Raw genomic sequence first — 14,624 nt, forward strand, 5'->3', positions numbered from 1 at the left:
AGGGCCTCTTAGCGCAAAGAAGCGCCTGAGAGCGTTAATGCAGCTGGATGTATCCAAAGATTCGATGACCTCAATGTGTACCGCTCTTGAACTCATGCAGCTAAACATGATGGCCCACCGCTTGCTCTCAGCTTGTCCTCCTCTGGTGTGTCTTGTAGTGATAGTCCAGGGACCAAATACATCGAGCCCCACATATGTAAAAGGAGGGCAGGCTTCGAGTTGTTCTGGTGGGAGGTCCGCCATACGTTGAGCTTCCAGCTTCCCTTGCAGTTTCCTGCAGGTTACACATTTATGAAGTACTGAATTGATCAGTGTTTTACCTCCCAAGATCCACAGTCCCGCTGCCCTGATTGCTCCTTCCATCAGGTGACGGCCCTAATGCCTTACCTGTTCATGGTGATGGCGAGTGAGCAGTAAGGACACATGGCTGTCTTTGGGCAGGATTACTGGACTCTTTCCTGCAGTTGGAAGTTTGGAGTGTATTAACCGGCCTCCAATGCAAATGATATCGTTCTTCAGGATCGGGTTGAATTTCCTCAAAGGGCTGTCCTTTGGTATTGGTTTATTAGCTTGGAGAGCCAAAAACTCCCTTGCAAAAGCTGCTCTTTGAGTTGCTTTAAAGATGACGTCCTTTGCCTGGGCCAATTCGTCCGCAGTGCGAGGTAAGTTACATTTGTGCCATCCTTTATATTTACTATTTCGGGATGAGTGTTTGTGTGATCTGGCCATGTGAATGAGGAACGCGAGTCCTCTCACTAAAGAATTCAAAGTGGAGAACCACTGAAAGCGTTTGTTAGTACGTAATCGATTCTTCCAGGTAGGTGACTCCTGTTTGTATTTGCGGCCGAATTTCCGAGTCTCTTTCAGGTTCGATCAGCTCAAATGTCTTGCTCATTTGAGTTTTTTCTGTTGGTGGCTGATACAGAAAGGGGGGTCCGGTGAACCAGGATGTCTGAACCAGGCGGGATGCAGGTAAGGATCTTGATGCATGGTCTGCAGGGTTATCCTCGGTACGTACATAATGCCACTGTTCGGGCTTTGATGACAGGTGGCTACGTTGAACTCTATTATGAATGTACACGTAGAAGTGTTTTGATTCGTTATAAATATAACCAAGCACTACTTTGCTATCTGTGTAGAACTTGATATCGTCCAACTCTAGGTCTAGCTCATCCTGGATAAGATCTGCCATTTCCACAGCCAGGACAGCTGCGCACAGTTCAAGCCTTGGAATTGTCGGCTCGGACTGAGGAGTGAGCTTCGCCTTACCAGTTACAAATCCTACTTCAACTTGACCATCCTTCCCGACTACTTTCAAGTAAGCCACAGCACCGATGGCCTTGGTAGACGCATCCGAAAAAACACACAATTCTGTGTGCGCTGCCTCGGTGGGTGAGGTCGCAGTGTACCTACGTCAGATATGAAGCTGTTTTAGATCTTGAAGTGAATCTCTCCAAGCCTCCCACTTGCTTAGCTTGTCTTCTGGTAGGGGAGTATCCCAGTCAGAGAGCTCAGAGGTAAGTTCTCTGAGAAGGACTCTTCCCTGGATTGTAACTGGTGCCAGTAGACCCAAGGGATCGAAAACACTGTTGACAGTGGAGAGAACTCCACGGCGGGTAAATGGCTTGATCACAGTCGGCACGGAGAACGTGAATGAGTCAGTCGTAATCTCCCAAAGGAGACCCAAGCTCCTTTGTGTGGGTATGGTTTCTCCGTCTAAATCTAGGTCTTTGATTGCCGGAGCACAGTCATCGTGTGGAAAGGCCTCCATTACTGCCTGACAGTTTGATGCGAACTTAAGCAAGCGGAGGTTTGACTCAGCGAGTGAGGCTTGTGTACGTTGGAGCAGATCGATTGCTTCGTCTTCTTTCTGTAGTGATATCAAGCTGTCATTGACATAGAAGTGCCTTTCTACAAACTTAACTCTGTCATCACCATGGTCCTGTGGGCCCTCTCTGATGGCTCTTCGCAGCCCATAGATGACCACGGCAGGTGATGGACTATTGCCGAAAATGTGAACTTTCATCCGATACACAATGACTTCCTTGTTAATGTCATTGTCCTTGTGCCATAAGAAATGGAGGAAATTGCGATGGTCCTCCTGTACTAAAAAGCAATGGAACATCTGCTGGATGTCCGCTAAGATTGCGACCTTCTCCTTCCGGAAGCGCAGCAGGACCCCGAGAAGGGTATTGTTAAGGTTGGGGCCTATAAGGAGCATGTCATTAAGGGAGATACCAGCGTACTGAGCACTGGAGTCAAAGACCACTCTGATCTGATTGGGCTTTTGTGGGTGGTAAACCCCAAACGTTGGGAGGTACCAGCACTCTTCGCCTTCTCTCAGTGGCGGTGCTACTTCAGCATGTCCATTAGCGAAGATCTTCTCCATAAATGCTACGTATTGTTGCTGCACCTCAGGTTTCCTTTTCAGGGTTTTTTTGCAAGGACGTGAACCGCTTGACTGCCTGCTCTTTGTTGTTTGGCAAGCGCTGGCGTGGTTCTCTGAAAGGTAGTGGGGCGACCCAATTATTTGCTTCGTCTCTGAAGACCTTGGTGTCCATTATTTTTAAGAAAATGGTGTCTTGTGCTGATGGAGCAAGTTTATTATCATGTTCAGTTTGAGCGAAGACTGACTGATCCAGCGTCTTGTCGGTTACTTTACATTTGTTAAAGCCTTGTCGTGCTTCCTTGATACACATGAAACTTGTGCAGGGTTGAAAAATTGAATGGCGGCCACTCTCTAGCACATTGGTCTTGAGTGTGTTAACTGTCGGTTTGTGTACATTGCCAAGGCACACCTCTCCTATCACCACCCAGCCGAGATCCAGGAGTTGGGCAAAGGGGGTGTCGTGTGGTCCATTGACCTGCTGCCTAACCTTGTGCACCTGGAGAACATCTCTTCTTAATAGCAGGAGTATTTCTGCTTTTGGATCCAGTTCTGGTTATTCAAAATTTCATTGCACTCTAAGAGTGGAGGGAGACAGATGACAACTTTACCATCCAGGGACTCGAGCTGGAAGCCTTCTGCCTTCCTTCCATATGTTTCCACGCTGCCTGAGCAAGTTCTAAGGTAGTATGGGAACTGATCACTCTCAATGTTGAACAAGTCAAAGAACTCTGGTCTGACTAGTGAGCGATTGCTCTGATCATCCAGAATTACATAGGCTTTGATGGCCTTGTCTTTGGCTCCCTTAAGGTACACCTTAGTGAGGCAGATCTTTGAACAAGAACGGCTTGACTGAGCTTGACCGCAAACTTCTGTGCAGCTCGAGCTGACAACAGTTGTCCTGGAGTGAGCCTCTCCTTCCCCGCCGTCCTGTTGTGAGGGTGAATGAGCTTTGTCGGTTTACAGTAACAGGCCGGGATGCATGGCCCCATCGTGATTAGTGCTATTACATTCCGGGCACTTCACGGAGATCGTACACTCTCTAGCAAGGTGAGAGGTAGAGGAACAGCATTTAAAACATATTTTTTTCTCCTTGAGAAGGGCCATTCTCTCTTCAAGGGTTTTTTTCCTAAATGTTCTGCATTTTTTGAGGGGGTGGGGTTTGTTGTGCAATGGACAATTCTTGCTAGGGTCATTGTTAGTTGTAAAGACTTCAGTTTTACGCACTGAGACAGGTTTATTGATGTTGAAATTATTCGAAGTGGATTTAACTGGCTTGGTGTAAATTGTACTGCTACCTGGACTAATGAAGCTAGGGTCGTTTAGCTTCTTCACCTCCTTGCACACAAACCTAGTGAAATACTCAAAGGGAGGAAATCGACCATCGTTCTCTTCCTTGTACTCTGAGCCAACAGACACCCACCTTTCCTGCAGCCCAAATGGAAGTTTGTCCACGATTGGTCTAATCCCGTATGAAGTATCTAGGTATGATAGACCAGTTAAATAGCCATCTTCTTTGGCGCCTTGAATCTCCATGAGTAAATCTCCGAGCTCTCTTAACTTAGTGTGGTCCTTGGCTGACACCTTAGGAAAATTTTCCAGACGTCGAAATAGTGCCGTTTCAATAATTTCAGGGGCCACATAGCACTCCCGAAGTCTCTCCCATGCTTTGCGTAAGGCTAGCTTGGGGTTGTTAATGTACACTGAACGTATGCGTCTCACCTGTTTGCATGATTCTTTTCCCAGCCATTTCGTCATAAGATCCAACTCTTGGGTTGCTCCGAGTTGGACTCCGTGGATAGCGTTGGCGAATGAGGAGTACCATGCACGGTAATTTTCAGGTTTATCGTCAAACTGATATTGTCCTGAAGTGACGAGATCTTGTCGTGCTAAATACCGTGCCATGGGTTCAACTGCAAGTGGCATGCTGGCTGGGGGAATATGTCGGCGGGTATATGACTGAGGGTGTACATTTGTTATGGAATTTGCTGTTCTGAATTCAGCCTTTGCCTCTCCTCTCGCCAAATCTGGTAAGTTTGGTGTTGAGAGGTATTTGTCATCAGCCCTTTTCATTCTTGAATTTGTCGCGGAGTTGCAAGGGTAAATTGTCTTCCTCAGATGGATGTGATGCAATTGGGCCTCTCTGAGACTCCTCATGAGGTGAGATTTTATTATATGAGTACGGAGAGGAAGAACGAATCTTCAAGTCCACTTGAGATCGGACATAGTCACTTGTGCGTTCCAATCTGGTCCTTACTGAAGTAGATTTTACGTCATCCAGAACATGCATTTCTTCAGCACTTTCTATTATCTCTGCTTCCACCCTGGCAGCTTCTGCTTCTCGGTGTAGCATCAGCACTTCTAACTCTGACTCTATCCTTACCTTTTCCAACTGGTTTTCGGCTTCTCTGGCAGCCGCTTCGTTTTCTCTGGCAGCCTTTTCCATTTGGTTTTCGGCTTCTCTGGCAGCTGCTTCCTTTTTCAATTTTACTTCTTGTTCGGCGTACAACGCTCGCACCTTGGCGGCTTCTGCCTTAGCTCTTGCATGGGCAGCCTTACTTGTTGATGCCCTACTGCCCCTGGCGCTGGATGGCAACGACTTGATGCTGGATCATGATGTCATTGCAGCACTTGAAACACCTGGTAATGCCGCCTTTTCACTGTAGTGTTCTCGCACAGGTGTAAAAGAACTCTGAACTAAACACCAAGCATAAACCAGTCAATGAGGCGGTCCCAGTAAGATTAACCGTTTACTGTTCACTCTTCCACATTAACGTATGGTGAAAACTGTTGATAAAACAATACAAAATATACACAGTATCTGTTTCCTTCTTGACATCACATTTACATCATAAATTCTTGCAAAAGTAAAACTACAACAACTATATTACATTAAAGTGCAACATACAGTCAGAATCTACCTACGCCATCGACTGGCTTTAAATACACTTCAACACAAACTATCCGCAACTCTTTAAGTAACAAAAAACATAAACTTTATCAATCATCATTACTTTTAACAGAATCAGCGTTAACATTTTTAATTCAACATATTGATTATCTGATGAACTTACGGCGTTGCTTCACTAATGCTTCTAGTGCGTAGAAAGAAAACTTTTCTTGCGCTGATCCTGCACATATAAGCCCCCTCCTTCCCGTTTCTCCAAACCGGTTTTTTCCCACAAGACGCGGAGAAACCGGGTGTGACGTCATCGCATGCCGCGATATATCACAGACAATGAATTTACTTTCAACAACCTTAACTTTAACTAGAAAATGATAAACGAATTACTAAAGCGAAAATATAATAAACTAAACAAATGCCTTAAAGGCAACACACCTGAAGAAGGGTCTCTAAACATCAGCCATTTACTCTTTTCCATACATGCTGCCTGACCTGCTGAGTTCCTCCAGCATCTTATATGTGTTGCTTCCCTTTTTTGCTATGTAGCAGAATTTTAAGGTAACATTTTTATTTGTTATGCCTAATAGCCAAAACTTTTTTGGGATGTACATTTAATTTCAAACAGTAGGATGCTAATACAACACTATGAAGATCTTCAGTGTGAAAATTAAATCATTCCCATGAGGTTATTCCTCCTGATACAGTCATGGACATAAATATTTGCTCCAAGTCGCTGCAGAGGACAAGATTCAATGGTTCCTTCACAGCCTGTAGCTAGATCCTATGGTGTTCAACGAGTCTAGACAGCAAACCACTCAGTGATGGAGTCCTCTATCCACAGCACACTCTTTGAAGCTGGCACTTTCATTGTTTCAGTCTGAGGAAGGATGGTTGGTGGCAAAGGATACTTCCAGACATTTTTGATTTTGCAAGGAGACTTTGTGTGGTCTGAATTTGTTGTTGAAGACTCCCAAGCTCTGTTCATCCGACATTCTCAGACACATGATTTCAAGAGAGCAAGATAATTAATGAAAGCTATAAATCTTTGAGTATCTCTATGGTAGCTATTCTCTTGACTAGACTGTAAAGCAGTTCTATGTGAAGTATAGCCCTTGTATTTTGAAGGACTTATCAAGATTGACTGAGTGAAGTAATACTTTGTCATGTCCAAGATTTTAGTGTGATACCATGTGATCCATCCAGCATTATTCCTGAGGCTTTTGTAACGAATGACTGGCATCCAGTTCTGAATTTATTCCATTCAGTGCAACACAATCGATCTTCAGTGTGAAAACAGGACTTTCTCTACATTGTTGCTGTTGTCATTCATCCCATAAAGTCACATTCAGATGCATCTGCTACAAGTACATTTCCAAGGATAAGGATTAAAAAAGATGTTTCCTTCACAATGGTTCTTTCAACACCTCTAATTTATCCTTAAGTGTTCAACCAATTAGGGCATCAAGCCATTTTCTTTTGGGACAATTGTGAGTCTAGATTCACATATTAGTCACACCAAGTGAAAACTGCGTATTTCTTACTCAGTAGGACATCAAATGGAATTTCAGAATAATTTGTAGTTTTCTGGTCACAATTCCATCATGGGCACTAGCCTCCCCACCAGCGAGGACTTCTTCAAAAGACTGTCTCAGGAAGGTAACATTCATCATGGTGGGCCGTCACCATCCAGGATAATGCCCTCTTCTCAGTACTAATTCTTTCTGCGCTATTTATATACGCATAATCTTCTGATAACTTATAGTAATGTTTTATGTATTGCTCTGTATTGCTGTACAAAATGATGAAATTCACAATATGTCAACTTATTGTTATTTCTTGCACTGCTTTTAACCAATCATCATTCACCACTTACCAGTATTCTTTTATTTTGTAATTACTAGTGAAAGGCACTGAATTCCCATCCTCATCAATTTCTGTTTATTCTCAATTCATTACCACATTCCTTTAGACTTTCAAACATTTCTTTTTTTCAGTACAAGGTTACTGTTTCATTTTAATGGCTTCTTGCGATTCTTCCTTTTTGCTTTTCTTTTCTTTCTGAAACTTTGCTTATTTTCTCTTGACCTCAACCACAGCATAAGGTTTCAGAATCCAGTGGAAAAAAAAAGTCACATTTTTAGATTTATTTTGCAATATTCCAAACTTTGATAGGAATCCTACTGCTGGTTTAATCTTTGTTAATTTACCTTTCCTTCTAACCTCAGCCAGCCCAACAATCCCCCTCTTCTAATATGATTTCTACTGTTTTCAGATTAGCTTACTATTATAATTTTCAAGTAAAAAATAAGTACAGGACAGTAACCATCCCAAAGATATTTCTAGATAAATATCTTTTAGTCTATTTCATTACTTTTAAATAAATGTAACAATGTATATAATTTAAAAGGGCAGAATCATTCTACTCGTAGAGGAATTCTCCATGTAACTTATGAAGTTCATTTTTCTCTATGTATTTCTCCTATATCTCATTAACAAGAAAATCAAATGCTCTGGAATAACAACTGAAATTCCCACCAAAACCTCTCGTCAAGCCTTTTCACTATTCTGTCAATATGAGAGACTGAGTTTCTTCTCATTTATGCAGGAATGTTTTACATTTAGAAGTAGTCTAAAAAGATGAGGCAACCGTGGCTGACAAGAGAAGTCAAAGGCAGCATAAAAGGAAGAGAGAGAGCAAGTAATATAGTAAAAATTAGTGGGAAGTTAGAGGATTAGAAAGCTTTTAAAAACCAACAGAGGTAACTAAAAAAGCCATAAGGAGAAAAAGGATGGAATCAGAAAGTAAGCTTGCCAATAACATAAAAGAGGATACCGGAAGTTTTTTCCGATATATAAAGAGTAAAGCTGAGGCAATAGTAGATATCTGACCGCTGAAAAATGACTCTGGAGAGGTGCTAATGGGGGACAAAGAAATGGTGGTGAACTTTATAAGTATTTTACATTAGCCCCCACTGTGGAAGACACCAACAGAATGCCAGAAATTAGTGTCAGGGGGCAGAAGTGACTATAGTTCCCATTACGAAGGAGAAGGTGTTTGGGAAGCTGAAAGGTCTGAAGCTAGATAAGTCACCTGGACCAGATGGACTACATACCAGGTTCTGTAAGAGGTGGCTGAAGAGATTATTCAGGCATTTGTAAATATCTTTCAATAGTCACTGGATTCTGGCATCGTTCCAGAGAAATAGGAAATTGCAATTATCACTCCATTCTTTAAAAAGGAAGGGGAGGTAGAAAAAAGAAAATTATAGGCCAGTTACCATGACCTCAGTGGTTAGGAAGACGTTGTTTTCCATTATTAAGGATGAGGTTTTGGAGCACTTGGAGGCACATGATAAAATAGGCAAAAGTCAGCATAGTTTCCTTAAGCAGAAATCTTGCCTGACAAATTTGTTGGAATTCTTTCAGGAAATGACAGATATGATAGACAACGGAGTTAGTGGATGCTGTTTACTTGGATAAACAGAAGGCCTTTGACAAGGGGCCACACATGGGCTGCTTAACAAGACCTCATGGTATTACAAGAAAGATACCAGCATGGATAGAAGATTGACTGACTGGCAGGAGGAAAAAAGTGGGAATGCACCTTGTGCATGATTCCCTAAAAGTTAACTTCCAGTGGTAAGGAAGGCAAATGCAACGTTAGCATTCATTTCAAGTGGACTAGATTACAAAATCAAGGATGTAATACTGAGGCTTTATAAGGCATTGATCAGACCACACTATGAGAATTATGAGCAGTTCTAGGCCCTTTATCTAAGAACAGATGTGGAGAACAGATTGGACAAGGTCCAGAGGAGGTTCAGAAGAATGATTCTGGAATAAAAAGGTTAGTTAATGTATCAGGAGCATTTGATGACTCTGGGCCTGTACTCACTGGAAATTAGAAGAATGAGGGGAGATCTTCTTAAAACCTATCCAATATTAAAAGGCCTAGATCAAGTGAATGTGGAGAGGCTGCTTCCTGTCACAAACAAGAGAAAATCTGTAGACGCTGGAAATCCAAGCAACACACACAAAATGCTGGAGGAACTCAAGTGGGCCAGCCAGCATCTGTGGAAAAGAGTACAGTCAACGTATCGGCCAAGACCATTCATCAGGACTGGAGAAAAAAAAAGATGAGGACTCAGAATAAGAAAGTGGGGGGGAAAGATGAGGAGTCAGATTAAGAAAGTGGGGGAGGGGAAGATGAGGAGTCAGATTAAGAAAGTGGGGGAGGGGAGGAAGAAACACAAGGTGACAGGTGAAACTGGGGGGAGGACTTAAGTAAAGAGCTTGGAAGTTGATTGGTGAAAGAGGGACATGGCTGGAGAAAGGGGAATCTGATAGAAGACAGAAGTCCATGGAAGAACGAAAAGGGGGAGGAACACCAGAGGGAGGTGATGGGCAGGTAAGGAGATAAGGTGAGAGTGGGAAATGGTGAAGGGGGACAGGTCATTACCAGAAGTTTGAGAAATCGATGTTCATGCCATCAGGTTGGAGGCTACCCAAACGGAACATAGGGTGTTGCTCCTCCAACCTGAATTGGCCTCATCATGGCAGTAGAGGAGGCCACGGACTACCATGTTGGAATGTGAATGAAAAATTGAATTAAAGTGGGTGGCCCCTGGGAGATCCCACTTTTTCCGGTGGATAGAGCATCGGTGCTCAGCAAAGTTGTCTCCTAGTCTATGTCAGTTCTCACTGATATACAGGAAGCCACATTGGCACCACCGGATACAGTAGATGACCCCAAAAGACTTACAAGTGAAGTGTTGCCTCACCTGGAAGGACTGTTTACAGCCCTGAATGGTAGCGAGCAAGGAGGTGTAGGGGCAGGTGTAGCTCTTGCTCTGTTTGCAAGGATAAGTGCCAGGATGGAGATCAGTGGGGAGGGACAAATGGACAAGGGAGTCATGTAGGGACTGATCCCAGCATAAAGCAGAAAATGGAAGGGGGGGAGGGTAAGATGTGGTTGTTAGTGGGATCCCGTTGGAGATTGCGGAAGTTACAGAGAATTATGTGCTATATGCAGAGGTTGGTGGTGTGGTAAGGTGAGGAGAAGAGGAACCCTATCCCTGGTGGGGTGGCGGGAGGATGGGGTGATGGCAGACAAGTGCAAAATAGAAGAGATGCGGTTGAGGGCAGAATTGATGGTGGAGGAAGGAAAGCCACTTTATTTGAAGAAGGAGAACATCTTAGTTCTGGAATGAAAAGCCTCATCTTGAGAACAGATGCAGCAAAGATGGAGGCACTCAGAGAAGGGGATGGCATTTTTACAAGTAACAGAGTGATAGAGGTATAGTCCAGGTAGCTGTGAGAGTCAGTGGGTTTATAATAGACATCAGTAGATAAGCCAACTCCAGAGATAGAGATGGAGAGAAACCAAGAAAGAGGAGGGAAGTGTCGAGAAATGGACCAGGTAAATTTAAGGACAGGGTGGAAGTTGGAGGCAAAGTTGATGAAGTTGATGAACTCCGCATCAGTGCAGTTAGTGGCACCAATGCAGTCATGGATGTAGCATAGGAAAAGTGGGGGGCGGACACCAGTGTAGGCTTGGAACACAGACTGTTCCACGTAGCCAACAAAAAGGCAGGCATAACTGGGACCCTTGCGAGTTCCCATGGCTAAACCCTTCATCTGAAGTGGAAGGAGCTGAAAGAGAAATCATTGAGAGTGAGGACAAGTTCCACCAGATGGAAGGGAGTGGTGGTGGAAGGGAACTGGTTAGGTCTGGTGTCCAAAAAGGAAAGAAGACCTTTGAAGCCTTCTTAGTTGGGGATGAAGGTATAGTGAAAACATGGATTAATTCCTCCACCAGTGCTGCCCTCAACCGCGTCTGTTCCATTTCACGCGTCTGCCCTCACCCCATCCCCCCACCATGCCACCAGGGATAGGGTTCCACTTGTCTTCACCCCACTAGCCTCCATGTCCAGCATGTAATTCTCCGTAGCTTCCACTATCTCCAACAGGATCCCAGCACTAAGCACATCTTTCCCTCCTCCCCACTTTCTGCTTTCCGCAGGGATCGCTCCCAATGCGACTCACTTGTCCATTCATCCCTCCCCACTGATCTCCCTCCTGGCACTTATCCTTGCAAGCAGAACAAGTGCTACACCTGCATCTACACCCCCTCCCTCACTATCATTCATGGCCCTAAACAGTCCTTCCAGGTGAGGCGATACTTCACCTGTGAGTATATTGGGGTCATCTACTGTATCCAGTGCTCCCGTTGTGGGCTCTTGTATATCAGTGAGACCCAATGTAGATTGGGAGATCGCTTCGCCAAGCACCTACGCTCCATCTGCCAGAAAAAGCAGGAACTCCCATTTTAATTCCACTTCCCATTCCGACAAGTCAGTCCATGGCCTCCCCTACTGTTGTGATAAGGCCACACTCAGGTCAGAGCAGCAACACCTCATATTCTGTTTGGGTAGCCTCCAACCCGATGGCATGAACATCGATTTCTCAACTTCCAATAATGCACCCCCTCTCCTTCTCTATTCCCCATTCCCATTTCCCTCTCTCACCTTATATCCTTGCCTGCTCATCACTTCTCTCTTTGGTGCTCCTCCCCTTTTCTTTCTTCCATGGTTTTCTGCCCTCTCCTATCAGATTCCCCCTTCTCCAGCCCTGTATCTCTTTTGCCAATCAACTTTCCATCTCTTCACCCCACCCCTCCCGGTTTCTCCTATCACCTATGTTTCTTCCTCTCCTCCCCCCCAACTTCTCTTGACTCTGACTCCTCATCTTTTTCACTCCAGTCCTGATGAAAGGTCTCGGCCCGAAATGTTGACTGTACGCTGTTGCACAGATGCTACCCGGCCGGCTGAGTTCCTCCTGCATTTTGTGTGTGTTGCCAGGACGCTTCCAGCAGTGGGTGGATCTAGGACCAGAGGGCACAGATTCAGAATAGGGGGATGTCCATTTAAAACAGAGAAGAGGAAGAATTTCTTTAGCCAGATAGTAGTGAATCTGGGAAATTCTGTAGTGAGTGGAAATCAAGTCATTGAGCATTGTTTAAAGTGGACTTTAATACGTTCTTGATCAGTCAAGTCATCAATTGTTACAGGAAGAAGACAGAGAATAGGGTTGAGAGGGATAATAAATCAGCCACAATGATGGAGCATATTTGATGGGCCAAATGACATAATTCTGCTCCTATGCTTTATGGACTTATGGTCTTATTTGATTTCTAACCACAGTGACACTGAATCGATGTTCTGTGTACTAAAGGTTTCAGTACAACATGCATTTTCTCCTTCACCAAAACCACCACAATGAACTTCTTTGGCTCGATGTTATATGAAAGCATAAAATATGCAAACAATTAGCATAATGATATTAAAATTGTTTGTATCCTCCACCTTAGAATACAAATGGGGAGGGTTTGAACAATCTTTCAAACATTACAATAAATTAGTCCAATACAATAATGTTGCTTTTACAATTGTTCAAGTTTTTCTTCTTGTTGATAACTACATCTCTCATCTTATACTAAGGACAAAAATTCAATTCAATTGATAATATATAAGCTAGGTAGATGAATTTTACCAAAAGATGCTTTTGGAAAATATTTCAATGTTCTGGAAAATCTTTTTAAATACCGATTCATACCTTTTCAGAACATTTTCTAGTTAGTTTTGTTTTTACAGAGTAGGGACAACCATCTTGAAATCAGTAACTCTTTGAAGCAGTTACAAATCAAAATATGATGTACCATGATCACTATAAATCTACTTCAATTTGCCAGAATATACTTTCTTATAAACAATTGCTTATACAATATGCTTTGAAACAGTATGTGAAAACATTTCCATTTTACAGCAAGATCATAAAAACAGGCTCTGCAGTGATTTTATTCCTGAATAGAACATTCCAGACAAAAGTTAATAGCCACTTTTAGTTAGAAGGAAGCTGACACAGTTTTCAACAATAAGGAGAAAGGTTAAAAATTAGACAACCAGGCATTATGTGGCAAATGTACAATAAAAAGCTGCATTTATGACTAAAGCACAAAGTCTTACAGAATAAAACATTCAACTGGCTGCATAAATAATTCATCAGATTTAAAGCTATTACACCAGATTCCTGTTCATTATTTTTCAGAGCTTCTTAAATATTTGATTGAAACTATTTTCATATTAAAATTCACCCCAGTATTTATTGTGATACTGAAGAACAGTTTGTTGACTGCAGTGAATATTAAAATTAGGAATAAATTCTTAAATATATATTTTACAATAAATGTGTCCAAGATTTTTTAAAATCAAGCATAAGCATTACAAAAAAGAACTTTGCATTTTCAATCTCATAATATTAAACACCCTGCAAAAGTGCAGTTATTTCATCCAATAAATTGATGCTGCCTTTTGCAAAACAAAATACTTTTTGTCGTCACGGTCTATTCATGGAAGAATAGCGTTATCTAAAAGATGTACAAGTAGTCCATTTACTATCAATTCCTAAGAATATACTTTTGTTAGAACATTGAATTTAATCGATTGATACAATGGATCATTCGGTTTAAAAGCCGAAGAGTTAAACGATTACATTTCTTAAAGATCGCACATCTTAACGGAAACCCCATCTCTATCATAATAGTGGAACATTTAAACTATTACAACTTATACGTGTATGAAAATGTTAATGGTTTGTTGCTAAAGAAAGGTACGTGGTACAAGTTGGCAACTTACCTCGTTAAAGTTGGTTTTGCATTTTTTTCATCTAAAGGCACGGAAACGTCATTTCTTGTCTATGACGAGCGTGTGCAAATTGGGCAAAGATTCCTTAACGTGTCGCTACTACTTTTCAGCTCAAAACAATATTACTGTTCATGCTACCATAAGGCACTTGACTCAAATCTTAGCTTTCTGCTGAAGAAAACATACTTAATGCATTATAATGAATATGGATTACCTGATCATCTGACTTCCCCTGAGACTCTGCTACTGGAAATATTATTTATACAACATGCTGCTGCCACCTAATTGAGATTTTGACCACCCCATGCCTGAATGTTGTTACACTACTATTCCATTATTCAAAATGCTATAAGTAACAGATTACAAAGCTAACAGGAATGGATGGTTTTTTTAGACTACTTTGTTCTTCACACAAAGAGCAAGGCGAAAATAAACTAGGATCATAACGTGAATCAAAGAAACGGGAACGTTTCAGCTTCTAAACGGCATTCGCTTGTGAGATAAAAAAGAAACCAATTGTACATTCAGGAATAATACTCAATTGCATGCAAGTTAAACTGCCTTTATTTGGTTGTGCATTTTACCAGTTAAGTGCAGTGGCCGTCTTCTCTCTGTTACCATTCTAAGCGAT

The 14,624-nt window shown here is 42.4% G+C and overlaps 1 protein-coding gene across 3 annotated transcripts in view; it reads right to left on the minus strand.

Annotated features, from left to right (window-relative positions):
• The window catches only part of dnmt3bb.1 (DNA (cytosine-5-)-methyltransferase 3 beta, duplicate b.1), a 237,770-nt gene that overhangs the window by 222,502 nt on the left and 644 nt on the right, over positions 1–14,624 (minus strand). The gene's annotated exons all lie outside the window — the stretch shown is intronic.

Source organism: Hemitrygon akajei, chromosome 11, assembly GCF_048418815.1.
Source record: "Hemitrygon akajei chromosome 11, sHemAka1.3, whole genome shotgun sequence".
In the NCBI taxonomy this organism is placed as follows: Eukaryota; Metazoa; Chordata; class Chondrichthyes; order Myliobatiformes; family Dasyatidae; genus Hemitrygon; species Hemitrygon akajei.